Below are 17,044 nucleotides of genomic sequence, written 5' to 3' on the forward strand. Positions count from 1 at the left end.
AGGAACCAGTCAGCCCACACCCAAGCTCGCCAAGCAATATCCTTTTTTCATCTTCAAGTAACAAATTGAGCTCTTGGAGTAAGGACCGCGAAGGAATTTCAGACCCGGGAGAGCAGACAAACCTGTCTTTTGCTTCAGGAAATCATATTTCCAGTTCCCCGGGAACTTCTACCACAAGCTCTGCTAGTCTGCAATTTTCAGGGGACAAAATAGCCTCCGATGCCAGCAGCGGAGAAATAGAAACCATCGCCGCAGGGAAAGGGAGGCAAGTAGGTCTCCGAAAAGGTGTGACAAGAGAAGCCCAGGAAAAAGGCACCTCTCGAAGGAAAGTCCATTGGAAGAGAAGCTCACCAAGGCAAGCAAAGAGGAAAGGAAGCTCACCAGAGGAAGTCCATAGGAAAGGAAGCTCATCAAGTGAAGCACAGGGGAAAAGTAGCTCACTGAGAGAAGCAGAGAGGAAAGGAAGCTCACCAAGGGAAGCAGAGAAGAGAGGGAGCTCACTAAGGCAAGCAGAGAGGAAAGGAAGCTCACTAAGGGAAGGAGAGAAGAAAGGACGCACACCAAGTGAAGCAGAGAAGAAGGGAAGCTCACCAAGGCAAGCAGAGAGGAAGGGAAGCTCACCAAGGCAAGCAGAGAGGAAAGGGAGCTCTCCAAGGCAAGTCCATAGGAAAGGAAGCTCACCAGAGGAAGCGGAGAGGAAAGGAAGCTCTCCAAGGGAAGTCCATAGAAAAGGAAGCTCACCAAAGGAAGCGGAGACGAAAGGAAGCTCACCAAGGGATGTCCATAGGAAAGGAGGCTCACCAAAGGAAGCAGAGAGGAAAGGAAGCTCACCAAGGGATGTCCATAGGAGAGGAGGCTCACCAAAGGAAGCAGAGGGGAAAGGAAGCTCACCAAGGGATGTCCATAGGAAAGGAGGCTCACCAAAGGAATCAGAGAGGAAAGGGAGCTCACCAAGGGATGTCCATCGGAAAGAAAGCTCACCAAGGAAATCTGAGAGGAAAAGAAACTCACCAAGGGAAGAAGAGAGGAAAGGAAGCTCACCAAAGGAAGCAGAGAGGAAAGGAAGTTCAAAAGAGGAAGCAGAGAGGAAAGGAAGCTCACCAAGGGATGTCCATAGGAAAGGAAGCTCACCAAGGAAAGCAGAGAGGAAAAGAAACTCACCAAGGGAAGAAGAAAGGAAAGGAAACTCACCAAGGAAAGCAGAGGAGAAAGGAAGCTCACCAAGGAACATCCGTAGGAAAGGAAGCTCACCAAGGAAAGCAGAGAGGAAAGGAAGATCACCAAGGGAAGCAGAAAGGAAAAGAAGCCCACCAAGGGAAGTCCAGGGAAAAGGAAGATCCCCAAGGGAAACACAGGAGGAAAATGTCCAGATGTCAACGAGCAACAGTCCAGAATATCCAAGCGCTAAGACCAATCGGATGGTTGTAGAAGAGCAACTGTTTCCTAACAGCAGAGAAGGGCCAGCACATGAAATTGAGACATTTCAAATGGAAAAGGGACCAACACAAAGCAGTAATAGGAGGAGGAAACGCCCAAGTAACCAAGATCCAGGGACCAGCCTGCTGGGGGCTTCTTTCTCAGTGGGTCAGGAAGAGGAGGCCACTGTGGCATTCCCTGTGTATGGCTGGAAAGAGAGAGAAGAGGGTGAGGATGAAGAAATGAAGGAGGTATACCAGGAGATGGAGAATGACCTTTATGTTAAGGCCACACTCTTCAGCAAGTTCATGAGGATTGGACGTACGCCCAATAAACCGGACACATGAGTCGTAACACGATGGAGCAGCGGCACCACCACCATATATGGTGTAAAAAAGTTTAAAGAGCTCTAAAAGCAATGCTAAATAAAAACATGAAAACGTCTGCATGTGCCGCCCCTACAGCACGGTCAATAGGTGTCCGTTAAGAAGTTGAGCGATGGGTGCTTGCAGGAGTGGTCTAAGCGCTTTAATACTGGCGATGAAAGGCTTGTCGGGTCCCCATTGGTTCCTCAACCAGAGAGAGAAGGTCTCTTCACACCGGTTTTCTGATAAATTGGATCTGGTTCCCTTAATAAAGAGGAGAGGTTCTAGCTTCACATTATGGCTGCAAGTAAGTGTGTCTCATTTCCCATTTTCTCCTAAAAAGGAGAGCTAAGGTGTCAGTTTCAAAACAGGGATGTGGGGATTTCTTTGCACCTTTCCTTCCTCCCCCCCCTAGTAGGGCAAAGAGAAGAGTTAGTTTACACTGGGACTTTGAGGATATGTCTCAGACTCCCTGTGTTCCTCTAACAAAGAGAACATGTGTGATCCTTCCAGCAAGACTGTGGTGATGTTTCTTAGACCCCCCAGGGCAGTATCCCAAAACAGGGAAAGGACAGAAGGTGTCAGACTGGCACCAGGCCTGCAAGAACACATCTCCTCATGCTTTTGGGGATAACTGTACACTAAGCTACAACTCCCCTGAGCCCACCCCCCTGCATCCCCATCATAAAGAGGAAAGAAAGCCGCTTCACATACACTTTACTACTCTCCCAAACCACACACAGCATTCAGAGGTAATGTGTCATACTAGTTCCAGGCTTGTGAGAAAGTGTCTATGGATCTCCTAATTTTGTGTAACTAAGAAAGGGGGTTTCAGACGTACACCAGAACGTTGATGCCAAATTGAACACTTACCCTTCAAATATCACAGAAAACATGGGGGCATATTATCAAGCCTGGGCGATAAAATTATCGCCGCTTTATCGGCCGAAAACGTCCGATAAAGCGACGATAATGGGCTTGATAATATGCTCTATGGAATTCCAATCGAAGCCCATGTTAGATATGAAGACATCTAACATGGGCTTCGATTGGAATTCCATAGAGCATATTATCAAGCCCATTATCGCCGCTTTATCGGCCGTTTTCGGACGATAAATTGGCGATAATTTTAACGCCCAGGCTTGATAATATGCCCCATGGTTTTACCAGCTTGCCTGACTTCTATCTCATCACTGAGGCTCACCCATTAAGAGTGAGTCTCACACTTTGGAACACAGTCGCATTTATGTGCAGACTGGGTGATCCTTTTGACTTTAATATGGTCACCAGCAATGGTTATACTCTTATAAACCACATACTTATCAGTTACGATAGTTGTGGAGTTGAATTCTTTCTAGATTCACATGCTGTGTATTATTCGGCTCTCTCGAGGTTGGGTCTGTAAAATATTCTACATCAACATGGCCTGAGCCAACCTGACCTTGATGATGTCAACTGTAGACCCACAATGCACCGGTTCATTGACATCTCTACTCTTCGTTTTCTTCCTATGTCCTGTTCTTGGCATGACTACTCCCCTGGTCTGAACATGCAGTTTCCTGGAGGAAAATTTTCCATGACCTAGGATGACCAGGTGACATGGTTATTAGTTGTATCACTTTCATTTCTTTGCAGTAGCGAATCCATGGTCCTGATGAAAGCAGTGGACAAAAAGCATCCACATTTGCTGAAACATGTTGACCCATGACTTAAAAGAAGCAGTTATTTGGTGAATCTGCTTATGTTCTGCACAGTTTTTAAAACTTGGAAGTTTTGAGAGATATCAATAACATTTTTCTTTTCTCTCCTCTCCAATTTTATACACTTCACTATTTTCACACTCTCACTCATTCACGCACTGCATATCAGTTACCCAAACATATATTTTTTTGTCCTGGTACTCCCCATTCCTAATTACTATTCTCAACGGTTTGGTGGCAACCACTAATAACATCCAGTGGTTGCGAGCATATTCTCCTTGGTGTAAGGAGAACCCATATGATGACAAGGGTGGTACCGAACGGGAACTGATGGGTACTTTTTATACCCTGGTGATATTATCCTGTGCCTCTAGTACACACGGGAGCACATCATCTTCTCACTATTTGGTTGTGTCTTGAACAGGATATTAAGTTGTCCCCACAGACCCATAGACATTTGTTTGTTGTTGTAAGTGCATTCCTTTGGGGGTTATGTCTATGCTTGGGTCTATAAATATGCCCTGAGACCCTCTTTCAAACGGCTGATTTTTTTGTTTTCCGGATCATTGCCGCCATCTTTAGACTATAGATGGTTGCGGTACCCACTGTGGAACAATTAGGATCTTGCGGACATAAAATGGAGTACTTTGGTTGTTGACCAGCGGCATATGTGGTTTTGTGTGGGAGGGGTGGGGGGGAGGGAACGTTTGCAAACATCCTGTACCAAGCAGCGCCGGCTCTTCTGCTGTGGCCAAGGAGCGCCGCCCCACTGCATTTTGAGCAGTGGAAAAAGGAAAAATAATATGAGAACACTTATCATTTTATTTTTCCGTTGTCCTTCAGGTTTGCAGGGTGGGGCTTGGCTGTCGTCACAGCCAGCAAGAGGAGGCATGGTGGGCACTTAAGTGCACATGACGGCTTGGCCGGCCATACAGTCAAGCGCATTTTGCATGTTCACACCAGGCTTTAATACACAGCTTGGTGAGGAACATGCACAGGCTACCACTGCCTGTCAACGCGCCGACTCACGACGCTTAGACCAATTTGTGAATGGCTTTGGGGAGCCTGGGTGTGCTTCCTGCTTCAAGCAGGAACAGAAGCGGCCGACATGAGACGCGGCGGCGGCGGTCTGGCAGCAAGGGAAGTCTTTTTTTATTTATTTTCCTTCTCCACCCCACCCCTGCCACACCCGTGCTTATTTCCTTGTTGCAAACTTGACATTCCACTGCAGGGCATGCACATGTCAGCTGGCATAGCTGATGAGGACAACGGACAACAAGACTAAGAAGCTATGAAGCCTCAGAGCCACTGAGCCTGAAACATCAGGAAAAAACCCGAATGTTCTGGATTCGCTGCTGCAGAGGAACATTCCTGAACTCCACCATGTGCAGGATTATCGGATGGAAGCCACAGAGAATGAATCAGGTGTATCTTCGACTTATTTATAGTGAAACCCAAGAATGTCCTGAGTTCCATTCTTTTTTTTTTATTTAAATAATTCTTTTTATTAATCAACACATATCAGCAATTTAGCATGTATCAAATTGACATTATACACATGGGAGGAAACGACAATCAGTTACAATATTGATCACAGTGAGGGTTGAGCCGGGTTGTAACAATGTCTGGAATTTTTAAATCAAGGCAATGGTAGGTCTTCAATAGAAGAGTCTTGCGGTGGGTTACAGATCGGTAGGTATTCCAAGCCCCCCATACCAATGACCATTTCTTCGGGCATTGAGTTCCATTCTTGCCGGAAGGTGGTCCACAACGGATTACAGCTAGCCTGCTTTCAGCAGCCAGTCATTGAATACAGGGACCCCCGGGCTCATAAGATTGTCAGGGACCACTGACACCATTTTCATGAACATCAGGGGGCGCTGGTGAGGCCAAAGGGGAGTCTAGCAATCTGAAAATGCCTCGGGCCTACCTTGAACCCAGAAACTCTTTATTCATAGGCAAAGAGGGCTCACACAATAGGAGAGTCTCACACTTTAGAATAAAGCCACAGGGCCCCCACCTTCCGAGAGGACCCTTGATAAAGTGAGTGTAAGAGTCAAACTTCCAGCCATAATAAATGTTGCTCACAAAAGCATCTTTTTAGGTCTCGCCTGCCGTTAGCAGCGCACATGCGCTGCTCTCCCCATGCGATGGCTTCTTGGAATTAATACGATTTCAGAAGCTCGCTTTCTGCTCTGCCCGTGTTTTCCATTTTGTGCGTGTCATTTTGCATCACCAATTATGCAAAACTGGGTGTTCTGATTGTCCAAGAGGATTTTTAGTCCCTCCTTATTACCACCGGAGCCAAACCGCACACCGGGATTGGATCTTTTACTGGCGGTGTGAGACAGTGTCTCTCAATTAACCGGTAAGAAAATTTTTTGGTATAGCTTTTCGCAGTGCCGCTTATCTCATTGTGCTGCTGTACAGTGTCGATCTTTTCGTGTCGCTTTGTTTCTTGGTATTTTTTGCTCAGGTGCGCACACACAAGCGTATACTTTTTTTTTCTCATGGTTTACGTTCCGCTTATGGACACACAGGGAGACTGGCATCTGTGCGGCGATATCTTGTTCGTTCTCCGGTTAGTGCGTAGCTTTGATGTGCCGCTATAATATTTCACTGGATACGCCATGCTTTTTACGGCGCTTTCTTCTCTAGCTTTTTTTTATGCACATAGGCAAGTGTATGTTTATTTAATTTGTTAGATGGCGCTGCTCACTTTTCCTCTGCACATAGATATCTCAAAGCTTTGTCATGAACCAGGGTCATGATTTATGACAAATATTGTTTTCTTGGAAACTGCCCTTGAGATCGCCTTCCTGATTCATGACTCTGTTTACTTCAGGGTTGTAAAAATATACAAGAGGCTGAAAATAAAACAAATGTCTTTCCTCGAGGCTCGTGGACACGCAGGGAAAGCACAAACACTTCAGCCGCAAACACCCCACAGCACTGAGCCGTGTGCCAGTCGCAAATCAGACCCAGGTAAGCGTGAAGGCTACCTAGAAAACGTTAAGAGTGCGGATCTGCCAAGGGGTGTCCGGTCACAGTGAGCAGGGGAAGCTCTGGTGGCGTGGGCCGGTCGTGGTCCGCAGTGAAGAGGCTCTTCTGGGAGAACCGAGGCCAGCAAGTGCATAGAGTTATTCAGACATTGCTGTAAACTGTATACACAGCGCTAGGCTCACTGTTTACATGCAGCCCCCAAACATATACAGCAAACTGTTCTTCAAGCAAGTCAAAGAAATAAACAGAAACCACTTGTCCATAGCGGATCCGTTCTTCGCATAAGCACCGCACCCACACTATGCATCATTTTTATGTATTTTCTTTTGTCGCTTTTAATATTTTGGCAAGTTGCGGGAGATGCAAGTAACAGTACCACATCATAACACTGTAAAGCACTATGCAGACTAATTGAAAACAAAATGTAAAAGTCCCCGTCCGCTCTAACAGATCTTGCCCCAAAAAGTAACCCGTACCTGTGCCGAAGAACCCCCTCACCGCCTCATCACCAACAAGCATTAAAAATGCAATAGGTCTCGCCTTTTATTAAGTTAAAGCCATTTGCTTTGCTATACCATACCATTAGCAAAGCAAATGGCTTTAACTTAATAAAAGGCGAGACCTATTGCATTTTCAATACTTGTTCTAATTTGACAACTGAGCAGGCTTTACAGACTGGTAGGGGTCAGACTTATTAAGGCGGCAAAGTCATGCACAGTAGCAAAAACTCTGGCAAGGTTATTTACTTTCCAGCACAAAAGGTGCCCTTGTCTCAGTGCGAATGCCGTTTTGCACTGCTTTGCTCCACTTTGCATCAAGGGACATTCCTTGGCTGTAACTCAGTTGGATCAGTGCAAACGCACATCATATTTTGACGCAAAGCCTGATCTGCCAAAAGCGGGTTTTCTGTAAAACAATAGTGACTCCTTGACGCAGAAGAAATGGTTAAATGTCTTCAAAGCATACAACACGTTGTATATGTGCTGTACAGTGCAGTACACATGCAATGTGTGGAAGGTTTAAGAAGGTTGTCTAGGTGCAGGATTTTGTACTGGAACGGTATACTTCACACAAAGCTTGTAGAAGTAGTAGTTTGACCCCAATGAAAAGTTATTTGAGCCTAGAAGCTCAGGTATGAAGATACAATATTGCTTCGAATCTTTTTGTCATAATTTATCAGGAAAACATTTGTTGTCTATTTTTCAGTGTGTTTGGCTTGAATATTCGAATTAGGGACACACTCCTCTGTTTTGGTTTCAGAGGAAGACACAAATTGCACACACAATGACACACAGAGCAGAAGCTAAAAAGAAATCACTCAAACTAAAGACCCAGAAAAAGCTTGGAAAAAATCATAGCAACATCCCATTCATAATAATACATTCTGTGCAACCTGAGTCATAAAGGGTTGAGTAATTACCATATCTACTCTGATCTGTATATGTGGAGTTAAGTATATTAATAATTGAAAAAAAACAAGTTACTTACTTTCGATAACGCTGTTCCTTGTGGATACAGTATATGCCTGTGGAATCTTCACCTTTTCAATATACCCCATGCACAATATTCCACTGAAACTTTTATCCGTAGCTCTGCCAAGTCGATGAGGTGGTCATAATGCCACGGCAGAGCCATAGGAAGACTTAGTCAGTGAGCTGACGTCAGTTTCCACCCATTTTTGCCATGCCTTGGAGGCGAACGGGTAAACCAGCCACACTTCCAATAAGCATAAGTAGTAGACAGTACATGTAATATTAAGGAAATAACGAGATGCCATTGAATTGACAACTCAATAGCATCTTCAAGATTTACATGGACCATCACATAAGAAACATTCAAATTATATATATATATATATATATATATATATATATATGTGTGTGTGTATATATTCATATGAAAAAAGAAAACAAATCTATATAAGTTTGGTATAAGAAGATATAAGCAGACAGGCAACGGGAAGACGGTTGCGTCAGTGATGAATCCACAGGCAGACACTGTATCCACCAGAATGAGCGTTACCACATCTGCTTGTGGATTCCTGACCTTTTGAATAGAATCCCGAAGCAGTCCGGCACTCGGAGGAGGGTACCTGCCTGCCTATACCAATAAATCCTGTAACACAGAATGAGCAAAATGGCCATCCCTTCTCACTTCCAAACCCAAGCAATAATGCTTTGCAAAAGTGTGGAGTGAGGCCCAAGTTGCAGCTTTGCAGAGTCAATCACAGGGACACCTCTAGCCAAAGCAGAAGTTTAAGATTTAGCTCTGGTAGAATGAGCTTGAAAACCTTCGTGTGGCTCCTTCTTAGCCATGGTGTAGCAGATCTTGATGCACAGGATCGTCCACCTGGATACAGGTCTCTTGTGGACAGGTGCCACCTTCATCTTCCCCACATATCCAACAAACAGCTGGTCATCGAATCTGAACTCTTGGGTTCTGTCCATATACAACTCACTGCCCTCTTGGGGTCCAAACAATGAAGCCTCTCCTTCGATGGATGTGGTGAGGATAGAAAGTAGGCATGGTAATGGATTGTCCCAAGTGGAGTGGAGTGACCACCCACTTAGGGCAAGAAAGCAGCTCGGGCCCTAAGCACCATCTTATCCGCATGGAAGGATGTGAAGGGGGGTTTGGCGCTAAGGGCCTGCAGCTCACTCACCCTTCCAGCAGATGTAATAGCAAATAAAAGTATAGTTTTAAAGGTAAGAAAACTCAAGGGCAACTATGCAAGGGTTCAAAAGGCGAACCTATAAGAAACAGAAGTACAAGATTAATATCATTAACGGATTGGGAGGAAACTTATTAGTGAGACCTTTAATAAATCTCATAACTGTAGGGGACTTAAAAAGTGCAGGCTGATCCGGCAAACAAAAAAATGCAGATTAAACAGATATATTTTAACAGTTGCAACAGTGCAACCTTGCTGCGCCAGGGATAGCACAAAACTTAGAACATCGGATAAACTGGCTTTCAAAGGATCAATTGACTTCTCTCGACATCATTTAATGAATTTTTCCCACCTGCCAGCATAGATCGCCTTGGTTGGGTGTCTTCTGGCCGATAAAATAACATGCACCACATCAGTTGGGGGAGAGAAAGAACTCAGGCTGCCCGTTCAATGTCTAGGCATGGTGGAGCAGGCTAGGGAGGTGGGAGTGTACAGCCTGCCCCTGAGATTGCAAGTGGAGGTCTGCCCGGAGAGGGAAATTGAGCAGATAGCACAATGAGAGGTAAAGAAAGTCCGTGTAGGACCCCCTTTGCGGCCAATCTGGGACTATTAATATGACTTGGGCCCAGTCTTGGCGAATCTTCCTCAAAACTCGAGGAATCAAGTGTAGGGGGGAAACGCGTAAAGAAGCTGGAAGCCCCAATCCAACTGAATCGCATCCCCCAATGCTCCCTGCATCGGATGTTGGAGGCTGCAGAATACCAGGCACTGCACGTCCCAGTGAGTGGGAAACAGGTCTTACTGAGCTATCCCCCACATCCAGAAAATGTGATGTACCACTTCTGCATGGAGATGCTACTCGTGATCAGCTGAATACGGCTGACAGACTGTCCGCACGTACATTTAGAACATTTGCTAAGTGATTTTCAATGACACAAATCTAATGATCCTGAGACCAGGACCAAAACTGAAGAGTTTGTCTGCAGAGAAGATACAACCCTACTTCTCCCCGTTTGTTGATATTCCACATCGCGGTAGTATTGTCTGTTAAGACCTGAACTGACTGACCGCGAAGGGAAGGGAAGGGAGGAAGGCCTTGAGAGCCAAACGAATCGCCTGCAATTCCAGAATCCACAATCTTTCCTCGGGAGACCAGAGACCTCAGACCTCCAGATCTCCCAGGTGAGCTCCCCACCCTAGAGTGGAGGCATCCGCTATCACTGTGGCCACCGGAGAAGGAGGGTGAAACGGCTTCCCGTGAGACAGGTTGCTAGACACACCCCGCCACTGCGGATCCGCTGCAGTATCTCCGGAGATCCTGACTAACTCTGCCTGCTTCCTCCAGCTGAGGAAGATCAGGAAAATAAGCAGACTTTTGACTCACGCAGCCTTAATAGAGGTAGAGATATCCTTGGTGCTATCACATTTAGACTATGCCAATTCAGTTTATCTTGGCATGCCTTTATACCTTATAAAAGGTTGCAGTTGGTGCAGAACCAAGCTGCAAGACTGATTTATCGACAACCGAAGTGGCAACATGTCACCCCATTGCTGAAAAAGCTGCACTGGCTTCCGATAACTAAGCGATGTGTTTTTAAGGTAGGGTGTCTAGTGTTTAAATCCTTACATGGTCGGAGCCCAAAATTCATCAACTGCCTCATCTCAAAGTACATTCCTTCACGCGATATACGTTCTGCTCATCATCATCTGCTGTCAACCCCCGCTTTTAAGTTGAAGCGTCAAGGAGGCTGCAGGTTTGCCATCTTGGCCCCAAAGCTGTGGAACTCGCTCCCTCCGGAATTCAGAGCATGCACTGACCTGTTGAAATTTAGAAAATCCCTTAAAACTTGGTTATTCACTCAGGCCTATGAATAAGACACATTAGGTCAGGAATACCTGAGACTCACATTGAGTTAGGCACATCTGAGAATCAGCACCTTGAAACCAATTGATGTACGAGCGCTATACAAATCTTTTATAACATAACTCCTCGAGATCTCCGTTGTGTTGAGACCACTGCCTGCAGAGGCACCACTGGAGTGCCCTCATGTGCCAGCGTGCATGGTTGACCAACAGAATGCAGGAAGCCTTCAGACCGAGCAGGCGAAGGACCTTCAGGACTGGAACAAAACCTCTTTTCTGAAACAGCGGGATCATAGCCCGATTGTCCTGAATCCTCAGAGGAGGCAGGAAGGCCCGACTCACTGTAGTGTCTAGTACTGACACTATGAACAGGTTGCACTGAGAGGGCTCCAGGTAAGAGTTGGGTACATATAGTGAAAATCCCAAGCTGAACAACAGCTGTGCTGTCAACTGCAAATGGTGCAACGCCATGTCTGGCGACTTTGCTTTGAGCAGCCAATCGTCTAGATACGGGAATACCAGAATCCCCGACCTTCTAAGATGTGCTACCACCACCGCCATCACCTTTGTGAAGACCCGAGGGGCGGAAGCAAGGCGGAATGGAAGGATGACAAACTGATAATGCTGAGACCCCACCGTAAAACGTAGATACTTCCAATGCGATTTCAGAATAGAAATGTGAAAATACGCATCCTGTAAATCGATCAAAACCATCCATTCTTCCTTCTGTAGCACAAGAAGAACCTGTGCTAGGATCAACATTCTGAACTTTTCCTGTTTGAGGAACCAATTCAAAATCTTGAGGTCGAGGATCGGCAGCAAACGGCCATCCTTTTCGGAATCAGGAAGTACTGGGAATAGCATCCCTGACCCCGTTCCTGCACTGTAATCAACTCTATTGCACCCTTCTGAAGTAGCATTTGCAACTCCTGCTGGAAGAGTAGAAGATGCTTCTCTGAAAAAATCCCTTGTCTGGCGGGGGAAAGGAGGGGGATACTCCTGTGACATATTGAGGTTGTAAGAATAGTGGAGACTCTGCCTCTATAGTTTGTTGTGTAATGAAAATGGGTTCCCACGGCTCGAGGTTGTATGTTTACGATTGGTGGTATAGTTTGAACTTGCTTATTTAAAAGTGCACCACCATTTGGGTATCTTTAGTGCTGTGTTTGCACCCTGCTGAACGTACTCCTAATTTGTCTCAGCGAATCCGACAACCTGCAAGTTCTTACTTGGGGTCTGGGTCTTACTGTGTACTTATTCAAACCTCAGACTAGATTATTTTTCAAGGCATTTGTGTCATTTGCCCATACTGAATGGATCAGGAAGGACTTATCCTGGCTATCGAGAGGGTTCCCCAGCTCTAGGCTCACAGTGGATTGCTGACGCTTTACATTCATGCATTTTCAGATAAACATTTACTAATAAAATAACTCAGACCTGTGACTAGGGATGAATATTTGACAATGTTCAGCATTCCGTCCATTTTTTTGTGTTGCTATAGTTGCTCTAAAATCGCCAGGTATGCCCAGATGTGGTGCCGTCCTCGCTATGCCACTGGAATCAAGCGAACGTGGCTGATGAGGGGTGATACCCCGAAATCGGTCCCAGGATGCTTGTTTTTCGGTCCAGGGATGATCTGGCCTAGCAGATAAGGCTGGACTGTTCCCATGGGGAGCAGGGTCAAAGCTGATTTGCATTTGGCTGGATCCAAACCGGGGTGGTATGGTGAGCAAAATAACAATGGATTTCATGCATATCTGTGACTGGGGTGAATGTTTGACAATATTCAGCATTCTGTCCATCTTTTTCTTAGTTTCCGACATTTGTCCTGAAGGATTGCCCGAAAGTCGGTACAACACTTTTCTCAATTTTATAATCACAGTATCACCAGCTGTGGATATGAAGATAGTAAGACCACCTGATCCACTCGCAGAAATTTCCTTAGATTCACTACGTTCCAGCGGATTAGAGAATATGGTACTTTCAAGAAAGATCTGTGACTTGATGCACAGAATTAGGGACATTGTTTGGCCTGCTCCTCCAAAATGTTCAGGAGCTATGACCAGTGGCGTAGCAAGGGCGGGTGGTACACGGTGCCAAAAATTTCTTGTCACCCCCGGCTTGAAAAAAGGGCAAAAGTATGATTAAAACACATATTTTTGCCATTTTGTCACCCCTCTCAGTGATGACACCCGGGGCGGCCCGCACCCACCCTTCCTACGCCACCGGCTATATCCAGTCAACTGCTCTGGTGAAGGAGGGAGGTGGGGCCAGACGGTAGAGTCTATTGTTGAATGAGAAACAATACCTGTAGGGTCATGACCTCACATGGGAGCAGATTTACTCATATTTGTAACTCACAAATATTTCCCCGGTAACACCTAGAAATCTCTAACCCTCAAAGGAGTAGAGCATTAGAAACTGTGGTGAATTCTGTTCTAGCAACAGTCAATATACGTTATACACTTTTTCTTGAGAAAAGAGGGATGGGGAGCGGATGTAGCCTCACGGCTAGAGCGGTCGACCTCGAAGCTGGGGAACCGGGTTCGAGTCACAGCAACGACGCTCAACATCCTGTGATTCTGGGTAAATCACTTAATCTCCCCGTGCCTAACAAAAATGAATGTGCCCTTCTGTAACGAAACTGGTGCACATGTAATGCGCTCCGATACCAGATTTGGGTGTAGTTTGCGCTATATGAAACTCTATTAAAGAAAAAAACAATACCTCGATTGGTCTTATGCTTTTTGAATAGGCTATGAATGTATTCCGAACAGCCATATTTCTACACATGATTCTCAAAGTAGGGAATGTGAGGAAGAAAGAAATAAGCGTTCCACCTCAAATTACATTAAAACATAGAGGGTAAGGTGAGAAAGTGCATCAAGGCACGACCATACCTGGAACCGAGGGTACAGAGACTATTTTTTGCCTATACTGATATAGCAATGGACATTAACAATAGGCATTGAATAAAATACTCGCCCTTTGCAACCAACATACCAACTAGCATGGTTTTGATGAAGAATGTGGAAAAGACACTGCCTTAGCAACTAACATGTTTTTATGGAGGATCTTTGAAACACTACTCTCTTAGCAAGTAACATGATTTAGCAGAGAAGCAGTAGCAAGGTATCGCCTAGCCACTAACATGTTTTTATCGGAGAATCAGTAAAAAAGACTCTCACCAACTAACATTTTTAATAGCGAATCAGTAAAAAGGTACTTTCCGCAACTGACATGTTTCTAACAGAGAATCAGGTAAAAAGGTACTCTCCAATTAACTAACATGTTTTTGACAAAGTATCAGATAAAAAGGTACTATTTTAGTAACTAACATGTTTTTGACAGAAAATCAGGTAAAAAGGTACTCTCCAAGTAACTAACATGTTTTTAACAGAGAATCAGGTAAAAAGGTACTCTCCAAGTAACTAACATGTTTTTGACAAAGTATCAGATAAAAAGGTTCTCTTTTAGTAACTAACATGTTTTTGACAGAAAATCAGTAAAAAGGTACCTCTTAGCAACTAACATGTTTTAAGAGAATGGGTAAAAATGTACTGCCTTGTTAACAGACAGTCATAACACACACTCACTACAAATTCCCAAATATCTATTATAACTTGCTAGATCTCTGGAACTGAATAGCTTTATGTAGGACATTCAGTAAAAATATACTAATTCCATTTTTATAAACAAAGTTATTAATAAGGGGCAACCATCCCTCAGTCCACCACACTTTAAAAGGGACAAAGTTATAAAGTGTGCAGGTTGGAAGATATTGTCTTTGAGTAAAGCTCATGTCTACAATGGTGAAAAAACTCTTTAATTATTACAAATATGTTTATTAGAACTCATCAGTAAACAGATAATCTCCTCTTTTAACAGATACGTTAACAAACAATAGATAAAAAAAATGCGTTCAGTTCCTACGGATGTGGCTGTCATTAAAGACAACCAGTACAAATCTCATAAACAACAATATTTTAAAAGACGGTCTTGCCAAGTAAATTGAAGCTTTAGAACGGAAATAAGCAAGAACACCCTGTTCGATTATTATGTACATGGTTAGTATAACGGAGAACTGGTTGAAACATGGGCTATCCAATCCCATTCGTGGCTTGGGAGGTTCACCATCCTTCAAATAAACCTGCTTCCTAGAACTGGGTGAATCTCAGGAGTGTGAGATAAGAAGCTTCATTGCCACATAGTGAAGGATATGGCAGCGTAAGCCAGGCATAGATAAGGCATGGTGTTTTTTTTAACACTCTCTGGCCGATACTCTGCTCTGGTGCATTTGTTGGAGGGAGAGGAAACCAAGACATCTTCACCTTCTGTAGGATACAAGTCTGTGGGCCGGATTCACAGAATTAACTTAAGACAAAATCCTAAACTTACTACTTTTGGTATTCACAGAAGTTAGGATTTTGTCCTAAGTTTGTCTTAAGACAGACTTAAGTTAGGATTTTGTCTTAAGTCTGTCTTAAGTCTGTCTTAAGTCTGTCTTAAGACAAACTTAAGACAAAATCCTAACTTCTGTGAATTCCAAAAGTAGTCTTAAAACAGACTTAAGTTAGGATTTTGTCTTAAGTCTGTCTTAAGTCTGTCTTAAGACAAACTTAAGACAAAATTCTAACTTCTGTGAATTCCAAAAGTAGTAAGTTTAGGATTTTGTCTTAAGTTAGTTCTGTGAATCGGGCCCGGTGTTTCTGGAATTTCAGGACTGCGTGAGTAGATTAACCACAGTTGCTTCGTTCCTCTTCACTTTTATGCTGTTATTCGACAATTCCAACTTCACTCTGGATTAAAGAGATGTAGATTTGGGTGCTAGAGGAAGGAACATTGCTTTAAGCCAAACAATATGTTTTATGCTTGGGCCACGGTTCCTTAGAAACCTGCAAGTCACACTTGGGGTGGAGGAATTCAATAGATTTGAGTATGTGTAATTTAGATACTGGGCCATGAAACCACTCCATTGATAAGGGAAGTTGCAACACAACTCCTCATGCAGTACTAACTCCTTTGCAGAACTCCACGCAATAGGCTGGTTCGATCATTAGCTGTATGGTCATCGAAGGATGTTTTTCAAGTCTTGTTGGTTGAGTAGAACAAGTCGTAGATGAAAGAATTACAGATTACCATTAGTTAAAAAGACTAGGAGCATGTATGGTGTATCAATAGTGATGTACAGATGGTCTTACACCAAGGTGTGACTTAGAGCAATGGATTGAACCCAATCTAACTTGCGCTGGGTGGATTGTGGAATTAAGGGCATGCCGACTTAAATTGTTTGGAGCCTCAACATCTAATGGAATTCTGAAACGAATGAGTGGATGGTTATTATGGTGCCAAGGGAGCGTCTGGGTCTCCATGACTATCCCAGCACCCACTGCATCCACCTAAGGGCAAAGTCTTCACTGGTTTCCTGTTAATTGCCAACCAGCCTTTTAAGGATGGGTGGAACAAGGAGACAGTTAAGAAGAGTGACTAATGATATAGGAGGCAGTGGGACACAACCAGAGAGAAGCGGACCCTATGACATTTTTAGGAGTTTGCGATGCTAGCCTGAGACAGTCACTTTTCACAAACGAAGGAGAGGTAGTAGGCACTTGTGCAAGGAGTACAATAAAGGGTGTACCTTGCTTTCAAATTCAAATAAAACTTCACAGGAAACATAAAACATTATCTCCCCTGCAGTAACTTTATCCTGGACTTGGTGTACAAGTGAAATGTATGCGAAGACCTAATGGTTACAAATTGGAAACCCGCCATTGCTTATTTTAATTACAAACACTTTAACAAAAAATATTTGATAAAATACAAAACGTCATTGTTAGCAGTAACAGGATTGAACGGATGCAGACTGTAAATTCTATAATTAGAGACTGTAGAAATTGGCCACTGCTTTACCAAGAATACACTGATTCTTTAGACCTATTCAGTGAATACTCCTGTGGTATAATATGCATTCAGTTAGCCTGTAAAGGTATTTTTACACTGCAAGATATTTTCATGGAGATCCAGCT

The sequence above is a fragment of the Lissotriton helveticus genome, chromosome 10, assembly GCF_964261635.1.
Source record: "Lissotriton helveticus chromosome 10, aLisHel1.1, whole genome shotgun sequence".
In the NCBI taxonomy this organism is placed as follows: domain Eukaryota; kingdom Metazoa; phylum Chordata; class Amphibia; order Caudata; family Salamandridae; genus Lissotriton; species Lissotriton helveticus.